We start from the raw sequence: 19,816 nt of genomic DNA on the forward strand, positions 1-19,816 counted from the left end.
GTTTTTAGAGCTTCAGTACAACATCAGACTTGAGAGTCAGGGATAAATATCAAAGAGTTTTAATGTTAGCCAATTGATTTAGGGCCAACTCAGACTCCAGTAGAGCTCGTAACTACTTCAGCTCTTTAAGGTTTAGCATTAGGGATCCTGAGTCTATTGGAAACCCCTCACATCCATGCATAACATTTGAGTCATTGAACAGTTCTCAGACAGAGTTGGATTCGTTGGTGTTCATTTGGGTTCTTTACCAGTTTCAGAGTATGATATTGGGTTTCTTAAGTGGCTACACATATTCCTATGCTATATCTTTCTGAACAGGACATGGTTCATAGATTTAGTAGAGGTTTAGAATTACCACTCGTTTGGCATTGGAGAATTTGATAGCAGTTGGGTTTTTTTTCTCTCAGATTGTTGATCATGTGAAGGACAGAAAAAAGCATGTATTAGGACTTATAGAGGTGGAGACAAAAGGTCATGCCATCATTATAGAGCTATTGGTATTTCATTTGAGAGTGAGGATCCTTCCATTAGAGGTTAGATTCACCTACAGCACATCAATTCTATGCAGGTAGCATTTCATATTATGGGTGATTCTTAGGTTAGTCATGGAGATCATTCTAGATCAAAGTGTATAGTACCTTGAAGTATTCCAGAATCTTATTTTGGTTGTGGAGAGATGGGAGATTGGTCTAAAGGATGTCCCTAGTGAGGGATTATTCGTTTTAAACTCATTCGGACCAGCCTTATGATATTGTAGCACCTTCATCTAGAGGTAGTGCACTGGACACCTCAGTTAATGATTCAGTCAGTTTGAGTTTAGAACTATTCAGATTTATTCTCACTCTATCTGTTAGGCATGTGATTAGATGTTACCACGATAGGTGTGTTTTTATTTCCCATATTTACCATTTTCATTGTGTCTATTGTGGTATTCATACCCATTGATGATTATATGCCTTGATAAGTTCATATTGGTTACTGTGTGCCTTGTTATTAAATTTGTGATTATATGACTATCCCTGTGGTTTATTTCTTTTAGTAGTGGATAGAGTAGATTTGTATTGATATTTTCTCCCTATGGCGTGTAACATTTGGGTCCGAGTCCCATTTATATTGGCATATCAGCCTTATTGTGGCATTTGAGGGGTTCTTTCTTGTAACGCCCTAAAAATGGGTCCCGATACGTCACATGGTGCTTAGGGTCACAAGTGATCCCAAGCTAACCCTTCTACTGGTATACTTACAAGCAACTAAATAAATTACATAAATCTGGAAAAAAAATCAGCGGAAACATAAAACTTTTCTGAACTTGATCAATACAAATCTGAATTTACAAGATTAAAACTCTACTTTTGCAAACAAAACTAAAATTAAATTCTATAACACTACTGACTGTCTATGAAGCCTCTACTAGTACTGACTATAGGTAGATCGGTCATGACTCCCAACTATCCCAACTCGATACGACTGAATAAAGAAAATACAATAATTTTCAAACTGTGTGACTAACTCAAGCCCTTGAATCAAAAGGACTCATCACCTGCTGACTGGAAGCTGCGAACTGACTGAATATGGTATATCCGCTACAACTTGTGCCACATTATGAGACAATGTAGCACATAGACATATATGTGGATCAGTAATTAAAGGATGTCCTGAGTATATGGGGGTGTATTCATTTATATAAACAATATCATTACTCTTTATAAAATCATGCATGCTGATATAAATAACTCATATAGCTTGAATAAAAATCTGAAATAAAATCTCATAAATCATGAATAATGAAATATGTAGTATAAATCTTGTGAGTCATTTTACTTGCTTCTAAAATCAGTATTCTCCTCTTATTCTCACAACTTGTAAGCTAGATGAAAGCTGAAACTCATTCTGTTTAGTAAACTCTTTAGCTCAATACTTTAAATCCATAAAACTATTTCAAGAGTGGGGGGATATCTTTGGGAGGTTCTTCTAACCGACATAAACCATTTGAGCTACATGGAGTCCAACATCTCACCCACGTTGGGGAGAGTTGTTCTTCCCTTGTCATCGGAATAGAACCTTAACTCAAGTGATCACTATCTCGGCCTTAGGCCAATAAATCTCAATCCTACGGGGACACATAGTTCTGGATAAGTAGGATGTGCTAAACCCACACTTCCCTCTCAGTGATAAATACTACTCCCGTACTCAAGCTTAGAACGTTTAGGAAATCCACCTCAAAACAACTCAAGGGTCTATAGTGAAGACCAAATTATAATTCTCTTAGCTTTAAATTATAAAGACTGAATAATGTGGATTCCTTTCTTAACTCTGGCTCAAAAGTAATGTTTCTTTAAAAATCAAAGTACTTGTTGATTGAATCATACTAAACAACATACTCTTCAAGAAAACATCAAAACTCATACTTGGTTTAAAATTATACTCATGCTCAAATAATCTTAGTTTGATAATAAAACTTAAATCATGACATCAATCTTGGAAACATCAAATCAATATAAGGATGTGCAACTCATAGCATAATTTCTCAACTCATGTCATAAAATAGTGAAATAATCATGCAATTCAAGACTTGAACAACTCGTAATCTCATAATCTCAAAATAAAGTAATTTAGGTATAAACCCGCTTGCAAAAATATAAAATTCTTTAATAAAAATCAACCATTTGGGCACAAGAACGAAAGGATTGTTCTTGTTCAAACCCCACATCCCTTAGATTGTGAACTTAATGAATAGGCTTGCTTTTGAGATGGTACTTGTACTCTTGAATGAGGGTTTTTGGAGTTCTTGCACTAAGAACTTGGAATATTGGCTCAATTTGGAGAATGAATGGAGAAATCTTGAGTTTCTTGGAGGAGAAGTATGATGAACTAGGGTTTTTGTTTTGAAGAGAATGAGGATTAGGGCATAAAGTGCTTTGTTATGTAATTAATTTTATGCTTTTGGACGGATTAGGGGTAGGGTAATTGACCAAAATACCCCCTTTAACTCTTAACGAACTAGAAAAATAAAATATTTGTGAGATAAGCGGCCACCACGACGTGCCACTATCATGGTGGCTCACTGGAAATCAACCACTGGGAACAGGGCAGACTTCGTGATACGGAGCCATCGCGGTGCCTCTTTGGAATGCCATTTTGGCACCTGGCGCGATGTACCAATATCGCGCTAGGCTACTAGAAATTGATAATTCGGATATTACTCCTCTCTGCGACATGCTAAGGGTTTGAATGACGGTGTTTTACGACTGAAACTTTAATTAGCCATAACTTCTTGCTCGGTTATCGGATTTGGATGAATCATATATTGTTGGAAAGCTAATTCAATTTTTCCACATGATAAAAAGTCAAAATTAGGAAAATTCTATATGATTTAAACATTAATCACATTGAAAGTCATTCCTCAATCTTATAGAGACGAAATTAAGCTTAAGGAAAGTTTGGGGTATTACAATATCTCCCCCTTGAGAACATTCATCCTCGAATATGGCTAGCTAGGCTAAGAATATAGAGGAAAACTGAGGGTGCATAACTGAAATAACTTGCTCAACTGATTCTACCTTATTCTAAACCTTTGAGTACTTCTGTGAGCGCACAAACTTATAATAAGAATAACTATATAGCTGAATCTTTGATTAGGAAGGAGCTGAATGATGGAAGACTATTACCTTCAACTGAACTTGTCTATACTTATCTTATGGAGCTGATTCATGTCTAGAGTTTAGAAATTGCTTGAGGTGCTCATGGTGCGATCGTACTTATAGACTGCGAAGTGATAGTTTATTCAAGCATAAATCATAAGAAAACAAGGATAAGATTACACAATGGGTATTACACTATCTGAGCTGGAACACTTGGAAAACGAAGATTGTTTAGTGAATACTTACGCACTGAATCATGACTAGATATCTGAATTCTGAAACTGATGCCTGATACATATACTGAGCTGAATTCGCAAATTTTCATGGGTGCGAACAACTATTTACTGGAATGACCGTACTTATGAAACTTCAAGTAGTAATACCAGACTAGTTCGGAAAATGGAAAACTATACAAATCTATCCGTCTGATTGTTAAACTAGACTGCTGGCTATCCATACTGAATCATACTAGAAACTTATACTCAAGTGGAGGATTTCATCAATACCCCCCAGGGAGTTCTAACGATATGAGGGAGCAAAGAACTTTGGGCATGATCTAAAAAATGCATCTGAATAAGAGATTACAATATTTCTACGACTCTATAGCTTGAAACATAGACCCCTTTGTATCATATAATGGGATAGAATTTCTGGGCCTTAGGCAACGCAACACCTTACTAGCAAGTTTGGACATACTTCTAAAATATTCTCTCAACTATTCCTTTCCCTTAAAGACCATACTCATTAATTCATCTTCTAATTCTCAATGGCCGTTGATATTTCCATCTACTTATGTTCTAAAATGAACTAAATTCCCTCACCATCTTCAAACCTAACCCACAATCACAGGATACACCACATAACATTGTAATACTAGTCTGAACCATAATTCAACACACCCTGCACTTCACAACTTCTCATCTCATGCAAAATTCTCATTACCACTCTAATAACCATATTCAACATCATACTAGACATTCACTAATGTGCAGTGCATTCATCCAGATATGTACAAACATGATGTTCAAGCCTACTTCTATCACCACATATGCACTTCTAAACACACTCTCATAAAACACCCTTGTCACAACCTACAAACCTCTACCAAGAACAACTTCTATTCACCACTATTAAGAAGACATACATAACATATTCTGAACTGACCAGGTCATATACAAAAACTTCACTCAATATCTCTTCAGACTTATAGAATTACATAAAGCAAGAATACAGACATCTTCCCCAACATGACATATTTACTCTATCCTATCTACACAACTGCTCTTCATTACTATTTTTATCCTAAGGAAAAGGTCATTGAAAGGTTAGAACACGAGGACCTGTAACATGAAGGGATACCATGCATAACTTGGTCACTCATATAAGGCCTGAGGAATAGAGCATTTAACATCATGAACTTATCGAAGAGGTCTAACCCGAGGACATGCATGATATAAATTTGAATTTATCTGCTCATTAAAGTTGTTGGTTGATTACTTGAACTGAACATACCGTAAAGCTTGAGTACATGAGTCATGAGCTATATGACCCAGATTTGGAGTTCATAACTTATGGAATGTGATTCCAACTGCTGAAAGAACTGGAACTCCTCCTTTTGGGAACTAGGAGAGTATATAATTCTCTATCATATGCATGAACATGAATTAAGATCATGAAACTAACACATACGACATGAGTAGGTATTGGGACAACTAAAAATACTGAAATAAAATTGGGTCAAGCACCAATCTTTCTCATAGCTATTCTACAACTTATTGGTATAGCTACTAGAATCTCAAAGCTTGACTCGGTTACTCATTCTATCATCTCCCCCTTAGCTTTAAGCCATCACTCTAAGTTTGTGAACCACTATATTAACTCTAACCTAAACTACACTCACTTTGCTCTAGAGTCTGGGATATAATTAATACACAGGAAACCAAACTTACCCTAAAGAACTATATCTTCACGTATATCACCTAAAGCTAATACTTCTTTCTAAGATTTGACTCTTAAACTTCTGTGACCCCAAAAGTCTTCATATAACAACTTAAACACTTACCAACTTAGATTTTTAACACTTGACACAGATATCATCATCCTTTAATAAACCACGCTACTCCCTTCATACTCTGCTAATATCAGATGCTATCATATCTCCAAAATTACATTTTCTCTAAACTATAGGAATCAAGTTCATACCAACAAGGCTCAAGACTATGAATCAGAACTCCTTAACTTAGCTATTAAGAACATCATATACTATACAACTAGTCTCCTTCCTCTTAGCAACTCAATGGTACTACTAACCATAAAACACTTAATAAATTTTAAAAATAGAGGATCCCTATATCACGTTGGGCTTACCTCAACATCATACTTACAAAATCATTCTTATTCACGAATAGCTAGACTCAAACACTTGCATCCACTGTTCAAGCCTATTAGATCACTTACATATAACTAGTACCATTAACCAAGAATTAGTCACAGCCTCCTTCATGACCACCAATCATTCAAACTTAATGTCTAGTGCTCAACATGATTTACAACCCCACCCCACACATAATTCTCACTTGGAAACTATAAAATAAAACATCAAGAAACACTAGCCCACTCAAACCTCATAACAATAATAATCAATCATAATCATATGGCCTATCTTAATCACAATCCATTAACACATCCCACCTTCCACACATCATTACTATATACCTATCTATACACTTAAACTCCTTTCACAGCTCTATAGGTTTCAACTAAACTCCTTCTTGCAATCTCAGGGAACCCTAAATTAACAACGCTCATCCACCAAGTTCTTTCATTAATAACCTATACTTTTCTAGAACAACAAACTCCGTCAATAACTCTTTTCATACTTCAAGCAAACAACAATTCACCTCAACTAATAACTCTTTCTCTACCTTCTACTAAACTAACATACAAGGACATATCACTTCATTACTAACTCAATCATATGCAAAAATATTCAGCTATACATATATTTAATAAATCACACTTACCACCTTTCTTGTCAATACATCTCTAAACCCCCAATTCCAACCAACACAAGAATAGCAAGGTGAACAACAAGTTGCTAGTGAATCAAAATAGGCCTCACACGGCTTCACTAGACTTTGATTTTTGTATTTTAAATAAGAAAATGAGATGACTAACAAGGCAACTATGCTAGTGAATAGAAAGAGCCCCACAAGGCTTTACTAGACTTTTAGTTTCAACAATACAATGATAACAAGATTACAAGAGATAGAAACTTGGCACATAACATTCAATGATCTAAGAATACATATCTTACTCTATTTTAACTGAACGACTCATAAGAATGAGGGAATAACTTTAAACTTAAGGGGCTTATAACACACTAGAAGGACCCTCTTAAGCCACTTTGTGAGACTTCTAAAACTTCTTACTAGCGAGTCTGAGAGCATTATTAGAGAAGAAAATTGGAACTTATCAATCATGTTACCTCAAGAATAGTACATAGACAGAGAAATATAATTATTGTTATGGAATCTGAGGAGAAATCTAAAAGCACATCTGACTTGGGCTTAGTGCACAATTTTTATGAACATGAATAAAGCTCTTCAAAGTTTGGAATTTAAAAACACTGATGGGATACTTTCTCCTCCGCTTTAAAATTCCATAACTATCTGTGGAGACTGTCTGAGAAAGCTTTATCAGTAAAGACTTAAGCTTGACTATTTCTTAAACCTCGAAAATAAGGCAGACATGGCCTGAATAAAGTAAGATGAAAATCTGAATAAGTTACTTAGAGAATCTTTCTATAGTATGATCTGAGACTTAAAAGAATGGAAATATTTTCAAAATGCCTCATAGCTTCTCAAAGAAAAGTACAGACATATCCGTACCATTTCGGAAGACTCTACTAGACACGGCTTCACAGACACCCTAGGATACTTGAACTCTGTGCTCTGATACCAAGTTTTTAATGCCCCAAAAATGAGTTCTGAGATGCGATATGATTCTTAGGGTCACAATTGATCCAAAGCTAACCCTTCTACTGGCATACTTACAAGCAACTAAATAAATAACATAAATCTGGAAAAAAAATTAGCAGAAATATAAAACTTTTCTGAACTTGATCAATACAAGTCTGAATTTACAAGATTACAACTTTACTTTTGCAAACAAAACTAAAATTAAATTCATTAACACTGCTGACTGTCTATGAAGTCTCAACTAGTACTAACTATAGGTAGTCGAGTCATGACTCCCAACTATACCAACTCAATACAACTGAATAAAGAAAATACAATACTTCTCAAACTGTATGACTGACTGAAGCTCTTGAATCAAAAGGACTCATCACCTACTGACTAGAAGCTACGAACTGACTGAATATGGCATAAGCGCTACAACTTGTACCTACATTATGAGACAATGTAGCACATAGACATATATGTGGATCAGTAATTTGAGGATGTACTGAGTATATCGGGGTGTATGCATTTACATAAAAATTTCCATTACTCTTTATAAAATCATGCATACTGACATAAATGACTCACATAGCTTGAATAAAAACCTGAAATAAAATCTCATAAATCATGAATAATAAAACATGTAGTATAAATCTTGTGAGTCATTTCACTTGCTTCTAAAATCTATATTCTCCTCTTATTCTCACAACTTGTAAGCTAGATGAAATCTGAAACACATTTTGTATGGTAAACTCTTTAGCTCAATACTTTAAATCCATAAAACTATTTCAAGAGTGGGGTACATCTTTGGGAGGTTCTTCTAACCGACATAAACTATGTGAGCCACATGGAGTCCAATGTCTCGCCCATATTGGGGAGAGTTGTTCTACCTTTGCCATCAAAATAGAACCTCAACTCAAGTGATCACTATCTCGGCCTCAGGCCCATAAATCTCAATCCTACGGGGGCACATAGTTTTGGGGCAGCAGGATGTACTAAACCCACACTTTCTGCTCGGTGCTAAATACTACTCCCGTACTCAAGCTCAGAACTTTTAGGAAATCTACCTCAAAACAACTCAAGGGTATATAGTGAAGACCAAATTATAATTCTCTTAGCTTTAAATCATAAAGACTGAATAATGTGGATTCCTATCTTAACTCTGGCTCAAAAGTAATATTTCTTTAAAAATCAAAGTACTTGTTGATTGAATCATACTAAACAATATACTCTTCAAGAGAACATCAAAACTCATACTTGGTTTAAAACTTATACTCATGCTCAAATAATCTCAGTTTCATAACAAAGCTTAAATAATGACATCAATCTTGGAAACATCAAATCAATTCGAAGATGTACAACTCATAGCATAATTTCTCAACTCTTGTCATAAAATAGTGAAATAATCATGCAATTCAAGACATGAACAACTCATAATCTCATAATCTCAAAATAAAGTAATTTGGGTATAAACCCACTTGTAAAAATATGAAATTCTTTAATAAAAATCAACCATTTGGTCACAAGAACGAAAGGCTTATTCTTTTTCAAACCCCACATACCTTAGATTGTGAAATTAATGAATAGGCTTGCTTTTGAGATGCTACTTGTACTCTTGAATGAGGTTTCTTGGAATTCTTGCACTAAGAACTTGGAATCTTGGCTTAATTTAGAGAATGAAGGGAGAAATCTTGAGTTTCTTAGAGAAGAAGTATCATGAACTAGGGTTTTTGTTTTGAAGAGGATGAGGAATAGGGCATAAAGTGCATTGTTATGTAATTGATTTTATGTTTTTAAATGGATTGGGGGTAGGGTAATTAACCAAAATACCCTCCTTTAACTCTTAACAAACTAGAAAAATAAAATATTTGTGAACTAAGTGGCCACCGCGATGCATAACTATCGTGGTGGCTCACTGGAAATCAACCACTGGGAACTGGGTATACTCCGCGATGTAGAGCCATCGCGGTGCCCCTTTGGAATGCCATTTTGGCACCTGATGCGATGCGCCAATGTTGCGCTAGGCTACTGGAAATGGACAATTGGGATATTACTTCCCTCCGCGATGTGCTAAGGGTTTGAATGACAGTGTTTTACAACTGTAACTTCAATCAGCCATAACTTCTTGCCCGGTTATCTGATTTAGGCAAATCTTATATCATTGGAAAGCTAATTCAATTTTCCCACATGATAAAAAGTCTAAATTAGGAAAATTCTATATAATTTAAACATTAATCACTTTGGAAGTCATTCCTCAATCTTATAGAGATGAAATTTGGCTTAAGGAAAGTTTGGGGTATTACATTGCTATAGACTTTCATTTTGGTATCGCCTATTCAAGATACTAATGTTTATATTATTGTTGATATTGCTAGCATTTCTTGACGTTATTGATCCATACTTTTAATTCCCCGAGTATGTATCCCAAATGCTATATAGTGCTTACGACCCCGAAGGACCACAAGCTAACCCATTACTGATATCTGCTGTGAGCACTAAAATATGATACAGTAATAAATGCAGAATCATAGGCTAAAATGCCATAAGGTTCAAAACATATAAAATACTAATAAAATATATCATTTGTGATAATATCTATAAAAATTGATTACTGACTGAAATCTAGTATGAAAAACCTCTAAACTAAATTATTTGAATGTGGAGTTGATGGAACAATCCCCCAACTAACTCCATCTAGTGAAATACTAAATATATTGTAATAATGAAATGAAAAAATATCCTCTACAGATGAGGACTCACTACTAAAGCTGATACTGCTAGTTGAACCTGAATCTGTCTATGTGTGGTTGGGAATCTGAGCATCCAAACCTATGACATAAGACATCATAGCGCAAAGAAAAAGTATGTGTCAGTATGTGGAACATACTAGTGTGCTAGATGAGGTAAGGCTGAATGCAAGGTTTCATATGCATGATCAATAACAAACTATATGATATAGAGTAACTGAACATGAGAGTACATAGAAAACTAATACTACTATAAAACTGAGTGTGCACTACTATGCATATAAGTAAATACTGTGACTAAGCTTATCTGAAGCTAAGTCCTAAGTTCTGATACTGAGTAACTGATATCTGAAGTTATTGATAATTGAGTTACTGATACTTATTACTTTTATCTGATAGTCTTAATTCTATAGAACTGAACTGAGTTCTATTTTGAAGACTGAAACTGAGATTGTGGGAGGTAACCATCTAACCAACATGCCCCAAATAAGATAAGATAACTGAGTTAGGGTCCAACCTATGACTCCAATTAAAAGGGTGTCGGTACCATGCCATGGTTAAGGACACTGGAGATTTACCTTTATCTGGTAGGTACTCTAGTGAGAACGGTCGAACCCTCATCTGACAGGTTAAAACACCTCATCAACCTTTAACTGGCAGGTTTGATGCCTCAACTTACACTGGCTACATAGTTCTGGAATGCAAGGATTGATTCTAAGGGTCACACTTTCTACTAGCAGGTCAGCCCCTATCCTTTGGTTCACTCAGTACTGAATCCTACTCCCAATTGAAAGACGTTGGACTGAGTATACTGAACTGGACTGGACTGAATGCTGAATTTACTAAGTTTTCCTGAGTTCTGTATCCGATTGAGTTCTATTGAGTCCTGTAACTGACTGAGAGTACTACTAATCGTGACATAACTGAGATTCTGTAACTGATACTGGCTCTATGTAAACAGCTAAATTGCCGGGTATTAAATACCCCCAGGACTCGATAGCATAAAAGAAAGGCATATCATAATCTTGAAATATATAACAATGTACACTTGTCCATAATTCATTCATAAAGAAATTTTATCAAACACTTGTAATGCATTAACTTGTACATGAATGGGGAATACATGCTATCATGTTATAATGGCACTATTTCATTCGTATAGGTATTTTATCAAACAGATGGGGAGGCATAACTGAATCATTAAATCATAAACACTTAGGGTTGACATGGTTTCAACAATCAACTTGCAAATTGAAGGGTTTATGATGAATATAATGTAAATCAACACATACTAGGATCAATTCTTGGAACTTGTAATTTAAATCATTGAATAAAACCCAACAATAACATGAACATGAGTTCAATTCAATTTCAAGCATGTAATTTATAAATCAACAACCTTGTAGTCTTAAAAAATAGATTCGTGGACTCTATGGGTGAAAGGAACCCACAGATGAACACCTAACATACCTAGGATTGTTAATTCATGAAGTTTCTTAGAGAGACTCTTTATTTTTGCACTTGTTTCTTGAAGTTAGAGTTTATCCCCTTTTGAGAGAGAATGACTTAATCTTTGAATAAAGTGAATAAATGATCACATAATGGGTTATTTAAGGGTAAATTTTGTGTTTTAGACTGATTTAGGCCATGGGAAAATACCTATTTACCCCTGAGAATGACTTAAAAATTCATATTGAAGACCCGATTTTGGGCCCGGCGCAACGCGCTGCTATCGCGCGAAGCCATTGAAAAATGACAACCGAGAATGTGGCTAGTGGTACGACGTAGTGGAATCGCATTTCAATAATGGATAGGTCTTGAAAGCTCGGCGCGACGAGGTACAATCGTATTGGATCATTGGAAATTGACAAATGTGAAATTGAGCTTTAACGCGACGCGCCGGTACGTGGTACCTCACTGGAAACTGACAATTACCATTTTAGCTTACTCCGCGATGCGCTACTGGCCTGAATTATGGTGTTTAACGACTGAAAATTAAAATAGCCATAACTTTTTACCCGGTTGTTGGATTTATGCAAATTTTATATTATTGGAAAGCTGATTCAATCTCCTATGCAACGACAGTCTTTGAACTGAAAATTAATGAGCATTTTAAAATTTTTATATTGGATAACTCATGCACTGAGAGTTAATCTTAATCTAAAGAAATATGGGGTATTATAATATCACCTCCTTGGGAACATTCATCTTTGAATGAGACTGATTAAGCTGAGACACTGATAGATTAAGTTTACCCACTAAACATGCAAAACTGATGCATGACTACATGACTGAAGCAACTGATAAGTTGGGTTTTCATCCTTAACATGCATATGTGATGCATGAGTACATAACTGAACTGGTTCATCAATGCGTGACTGAATATGCAACGGTAATGGATACCAAGTTATAATTGTAGATGGACATGGAACTGACTAAAACTAAGGAAGACTATTAACTTAAGAAGGATCTGAGGTTGCATAGAAAAGGTGAGGATACATGGTCCTTATATCTTCTTTTGTTTTCCAAGTAGCTCCCTCTACGGACTGATTTTGCCAAAGGAATTTGACTAAGGGAACTTCTTTGTTCCTCAGCCTACGAATCTGATGATCGAGGATTTGGACTGGAACCTCTTCAAAAGAGAGATCATTCTGAATATTTATATCCTCAAAAGGAACTATGACTGGTGGGTCACCAATGCATTTCTTTATCAAGGAGACGTGGAATACTGGATGCACTAAGGATAGATCCAAAGGCAACTCAAGCTCAAAAGCTACCTTCAAAAATGGCTGAGAATTCTGTAGGGAATGATAAATCAGGGACTGAGCTTTCCCTTCTTGTCGAACCTCTTTACCCCCTTCATGGAGATATTTTTAAGAAACAAAATCACTGATATCAAACTCGAGATTCTTTTTCAGCACATCTGCGTACTACTTCTGTCAGCTCTAGGCAGCCCTAAGTCTTTCTCTAATTAACTGAACCTTCTCTAAGAAATCAAACACTAGGTCAGGCCCTACTACTGTGGCCTCACCTACCTCAAACCAACCAATTGGAGATCTGTATCTCCTACCATAGAGAGCCTCAAAGGAGCCATAATAATAGTGGAATGATAGTTGTTATTGTATCCAAACTCAATCAAATATAAGTGGTCATCCCAACTACCTTTAAAATCTACAACGCATGCTCTTAGAATATCTTCTAGAGTATGAATGGTCCTTTCTGCTTGACCATCTATCTGAAGGCGGAAGGCTATACTGAGATGAACTTGGGTACCAAGACCCTTTTGGAATGCTTTCCAAAAATGAAAGGTAAATTGGGTACCTCTATTTGAGATAATGGATACTGGAACTCTGTGTAACCTAACCAACTCTCTGATATAGAGTTTGGTGTAGTTCTTGGCTGAATAGGAGGTATGGACTGGAAAGAAATGAGCTAATTTGGTCATCCTATCTATGATAAACCAAATAGAACCATGCTTATGACGGGTACGAGGCAAACCTCTCACAAAATCCACATTCACTTCCTCCTACTTCCAAGAGGGAATACTGAACTCCTGCATAGACCCACAAGGCTTCTGGTGCTCAATCTTAACTTGTTGATATATAGAGTAATTAGCTACAAACTCTAGAATATCTCTCTTCATCCCACTCCACCAATAGATCTCCCTCAAATCGCGGTACCTCTTAGTGGCCCCTGGATGAATAGAGTAACGTGCACCATGCGCCTCTGCAAGAATTTGCTTCCTCAAGTCGGCTACACCTGGCACATATAGCTGACCTTGGAAACGCAATACATTATCTCCCCCTGGGAGAAAACCTCTATTTTCTAACCTCTAACTGACTCTTTCATCTTAACTAGAATGGGATCTCTTCCTATTTTTCCTTTACCTCAGAAACTAGAGAGGATTTAAAACTATTTTGCACCTATACACTACCTTTTGCTGAATCGACTAAGCGGACACCTAGTCGAGCAAGATGATGAACTTCCTAAACTAACTTATTCTTACCGTCCTTAACATGAGCAACACTACCCATAGATATTTTACTAAGAGCATCAGCCACTACACTGGCCTTGCTCCAGTGATACAGAACACTCATATCATAATTTTTCAATAACTCTAACCACCTTCTCTGACTCAAATTCAAATTTTTTGAGAGAACACATACTGAAGGCTTTTGTGGCCTATGAACATATCAACATGTACCCCATACAAGTAATGCCTCCAAATCTTTAAGGAAAATACTACAGCTGCTAAATCAAGATCATAAGTCGGATAATTCTTCTCATGGGGCTTAAGCTATCTAGAAGCATAGACTATGACCTTACCCCCCTGCATGAGGACACAACCCAAACCTAATTTTGATGCATCACAATACACAACAAACCTTTCTGAACCATCTGGTAGTGTTAAAACTAGGGCTAAGGTGAGTCAAGCCTTCAACTCCTAAAAACTCTTCTCACAGGAATCTGACCTCTAAAATTGGACTTTTTTCTAAGTCAATCTAGACATAGGGGATGCAATAGACAAAAATCCTTCAACAAACTGATGGTAATAGGCAACTAAACCCAAGAAACTCCTAATATCTGATGGAGAGATAGGTTTAGGCCAGTTTCTCACCGCATTGGTCTTTTGAGAATCCACTTTAATGCCATCATCAGAAATAATATGACCAATGAATACTACTGACCTTAGCTAAAATTTGTACTTACTGAATTTGGCGAATATATGATGAGGTCTGAGAGTCTGAAGTACAATTCTGAGGTGATCTGCATGATCATTCTTTCTATGGGAATAGACAAGAATGTCATCGATGAAGACTATAATAAATATGTCCAAGAACTGCTAAAATACGCGGTTTATTAAGTCTATGAAAGCTGCTGGGGCATTAGTAAGACCAAAGGGCATGACTAGAAACTCAAAGTGACCATACCGGGTTCTGAAAGCTATTTTCTGAATGTCACATTCTTTGACTCTAAGATGATGATAGCCTGATCTGAGGTCTACCTTAGAAAATTAACTGGCTCCTTGAAGTTGGTCAAACAAGTCATCAATTCTGGGAAGTGGATATCCATTCTTGACCGTGACTTTGTTCAACTGATGGTAATATATACATATTCTGAGAGAATCATTTTTCCTACGCATGAATTAAACTAGTGCGACCCATGGAGAGATGCTGGGTCTGATGAATCCCTTATCTAGGAGATCTTTCAACTATTCTTTTAACTCTCTGAGTTCTGCTGGATCTATTTTGTATGGTGGAATAGATATGGGTTAAGTATCTGGAAGAAGATCTATTCCAAAGTCAATTTCCCTAACGGAAGGAACTCCATAAAGATCTTCAAGAAACACATCTGAGAATTCATCTACTACTGGAACTGACTCAAAAGTTAGAGTTTCTGAGTTAGAGTCTTTGACTCCCATTTGTAGACATATCCCTTGGATGTCATTTTTCTCGCCCTAAGGTATGAAATCAACTGACCATTAAGTGTTGTGGTACTACCCCTTCATTTAAGGACTGGTCCATTTGGAAATTGAAAATGAACTATTCAATTTCTACAATCAACTAAGGCATAATATGAGTGGATCCAATCTATGCCAAGAATGACATTAAAATCTGCCATCTCAAGCTCTACAGTTTTGCTGTAGTAATTTCTAAGATATTATAACCGGACAGTTCTTATATACTCGTTGGGCTATGATAGATTTACCCACTGGGTAGAAACTACGAAAGGCTCTGCTATAATTTTTGGACTGACTTCGAAGTTAACGGCTATATAAGGAGTTACAAAAGATAAAAAAGATCTCAAATCTAACAAGGCATAAACAAGTAAATGGAAGATTTGTAATGTAATAGTGACCATATTATGAGAACTTTCTTAATCTTGTCTGGACTGAAGTACATAAAGACTGTTTGGGTGTTACCCACTGGTGGCACTAGAAGCGGCACCCTGCTGATTTGGGCGACCGGACTAAGTTGAAGGATGGTTATGCTGAACCTAAGAACCTAACTGAGGAAAATCTCTAAATTTGTGGCCTGGCTTGCCACACCTGAAACAAACATCACTGCCAACTCTGCTGGCACCCTTGTGGTTTCTGCCACTTGTATGACAAAAAGGATTTGTTTGAGTACTACTGACACTACCCTGAGATTTAGAGCCTGGCACCCTATTTTTGTTACTATTTTTGAACTTAGGTACTGGAGCACTGGCTGAGGATGGAACTGGAACTAAACATTTTAGATAAAACTGGGAACGATTAACACCCTCTGCCTTTGGCTGATTAAAATTAAAGTTACCTATTCTAGCTCTCTTGTTCTGACTCTCTATCTCTGATTTAGCCTCTTCTATCTACTGAACATGGATCATGGTCCTGGATATTTCAATTTTCTTAATCAACATTGGTGTTCTACACTCTTTAACCACACTATATAACACCCCAGATATGAACTTTCTCATTCTGGACCTAATGTTTGCTACTACATGGGGAGCATACCTGGATAAATAAGTAAACTTGAGGGGATACTCTTTCACACTAATACTACCCTGCCTAAGGTTGATGAACTCTAACACCTTGGCTTCTCTCATCTCTAAGGGAAAGAATCTATCTAGGAAGGCAGTAGCAAACTCTTCCCACTCTAAGAGCTTTGTATCTGCGCCCCTGTCTACCTTTCACTACTTAAACCACATATGAGCTATATATTGTAGATGATAGGCAGATAACTCAGCACTCTCACTGGAAATCACTCCCATAATATCTGTGACTTTCAAAACCTGATCGAGGAACTCCTATGGATTTTCTTCTAGCTTAAATCTTGAGAATAAGGGATGATTCATTCGGGTGAAGTCTCGAATCCTGGCTACAGCAGTATTGGCCACTGGGTTGGCTAGAACAATAGTTGCTCGTTCATTCTGGGCTGCTACGGAGTTAGATAGAGTAGTGAATGCAGCTCTAAATTCTGCATGAGAGACATGCTCATCCAGGGGATCTGCCTGAATAGGCTAAGGTGTTAACTGATTTCCGGTTCTCATTTCATTAGTCATTTTGGAAGGCATGTTCTGTAAACAAAAGGAGGAAATGGATTAGACTGAGAGTTTAACTTAAGGTCATACTCACTCGCTCATGCTTACTCGTATGACATGAATACTTAAAGAAGGGAAACTATTTCCTAAAATATCTCATAGCCTCATGTCCATAAGTGTGGCATTCTACATACCCATGTACTTGACTTTACAAGATGTGTCTTTCAAACTCCCTAGGACTCTGTTGAACCTTAGGCTCTGATACCAAGTTTGTAACACTTTGAATCTATACCCCGAATGCTACACGGTGCTTATGACCTCGAAGGACCACAAACTAACCCATGACTGATATCTGTTGTGAGCACTGAAACATGATACAGTAATAAAGGTGGAATAATAGACTGAAATACAACAAGGTTCAAAACATTTGAAATAATGATAAAATATATCATCTGTGATAATATCTGTAAAACTGAATACTGACTGAAATCTAGTCTGAAAAGCCTCTAAACTGATCTGTTTAAATGTGGAGTTGATGGAACAATCCCCCAACTAACTCTATCTACTGAAATACTAAATCTACTATAATAATGAAATGAAATAATATTCTCGACAAATAAGGACTCACTACTAAAGTTGATACTGCTGGCTGAACCTGAATCTGTCTATGCGCGAACGGGAACCTGAGCATTCGAACCTATGATATGAGACATCATTATACAAAGAAAGAGTATGCATCAATATATGGAATATACTGGTATGCTAGATGAGGTAAGTCTGAATGCAAGGATTCATATTCACGAACAATAATAAATTGTATGATATGGAGTAACTTAACATGAGACTACATGGATAACTGATACTGCTGTAAAACTGAGTGTGCACTACTGTGCATATAAATAAATACTGTGACTAAGCTTATTCGAAGCTAAGTCCTGAGTTCTGGATCTAAGTAACTGATATATGAAGTTACTGATAACTGAGTTAATGATACTGATTAACTGTATCTAATAATCCTGATTTTGAGAAACTGAATTGAGTTCTATTTTGAAGACTAAAACTAAGATTGTGGGAGGTAATCATCTAATCGATATGTCTCAAATAAGATAAGATAACTGAATTGGGGTCCAATATGTGACCCCAGTTAGAAGGGTGTCAGTATCGTGCCATAGGGAAAGACATTGGAGAGTTACCCTCATCTGGTAGGTACTCTAATGAGAATGGTGAAACCCTCATCTGATAGGTTAAAAACCTCATCAACCTTCAACTGGCAGGTTTGATGTCTCAACCTACACTGGCTACGTAGTTCTGTAATGCAAGGATTGCTTCTAAGAATCATACCCTCTACTGGTAGGTGAGCCCCCATCCTTAGGTTAACTCGATGCTGAATCCTACTCCCAACTAAAAGACACTGAATTGAGTATGCTGAACTAGACTAGACTGAATACTGATTTTATTGAGTTTTCCTAATTTCTGTAACCGACTGAGTTCTACTGAGTTCTATAACTGACTGTAACACCCCGAGTCTGTACCTCAGACACTACACGGTGCCCATAATCTTAAAATACCATAAGCTAACCCATGACTAGTACCTGCTAGATTAACTGAATAATAATACTGTAATATGCGGAAATTAGACAGAAAACATGCCATAAGGTTCAACACTGAAATAAAACTAAATGTAGTATAACAACACCAAAACTAAAATGTCTGCCTGAAAAAACTCTAGTCTGAAAAGCCACTAAACTGTGAAATATGGATTTGATGGGACAAGTCCCCAAATAACTCCGACTACTGAAATAAAACTAAAATACTAAAATAATAATCATGTCCTCAAACTATGAGGACTACCCACTATCTCTGACTGCTGAAAATCTGTAACTGCTAGGGATGATCGGAAGCCCGTACGTATGAACCTATGATATAAGACATCATAGTGCAAGATAAAAGTATACGTTAGTACTTTAAATATACTGGTATGCTAAGTGAAGTAGGCTAAAATGAATGGGTTCATATGCATGAACAATACAGACTGAGAGACATGAATATAACTTAATGGGAGTACATACATGAATATGTATATTGTAACTGATATCATGATAACACTGGATATAGAGTTCTGAATTACTGATTTACAGATATCTGAGTTTTCTGATATTGTGTAACTGATAATTGGGTGACTGTATCTAACAGTCTTGATCCTATGGAACTATATTAAGTTTTGTATTGAACTGAATGATTGTATCTGACAGTCCTAAATATGTAGAGCTAAACTGAGTTCTATTCTGAGACTGGAACTAAAACTGAGACTGTGAGAGGTAATCATCTAACCTACATGCTCCTTTGTAAATAGATTGGAGTCCAACTTGTAACCCTAGTTTGAAGGGTGTCAGTACCGTGCCATGGGTAAAGATAATTATGAGTTAACCCTCTCTAATAGAAAGCT

The sequence above is a fragment of the Capsicum annuum genome, chromosome 2 (assembly GCF_002878395.1).
Source record: "Capsicum annuum cultivar UCD-10X-F1 chromosome 2, UCD10Xv1.1, whole genome shotgun sequence".
Lineage (NCBI taxonomy): Eukaryota > Viridiplantae > Streptophyta > Magnoliopsida > Solanales > Solanaceae > Capsicum > Capsicum annuum.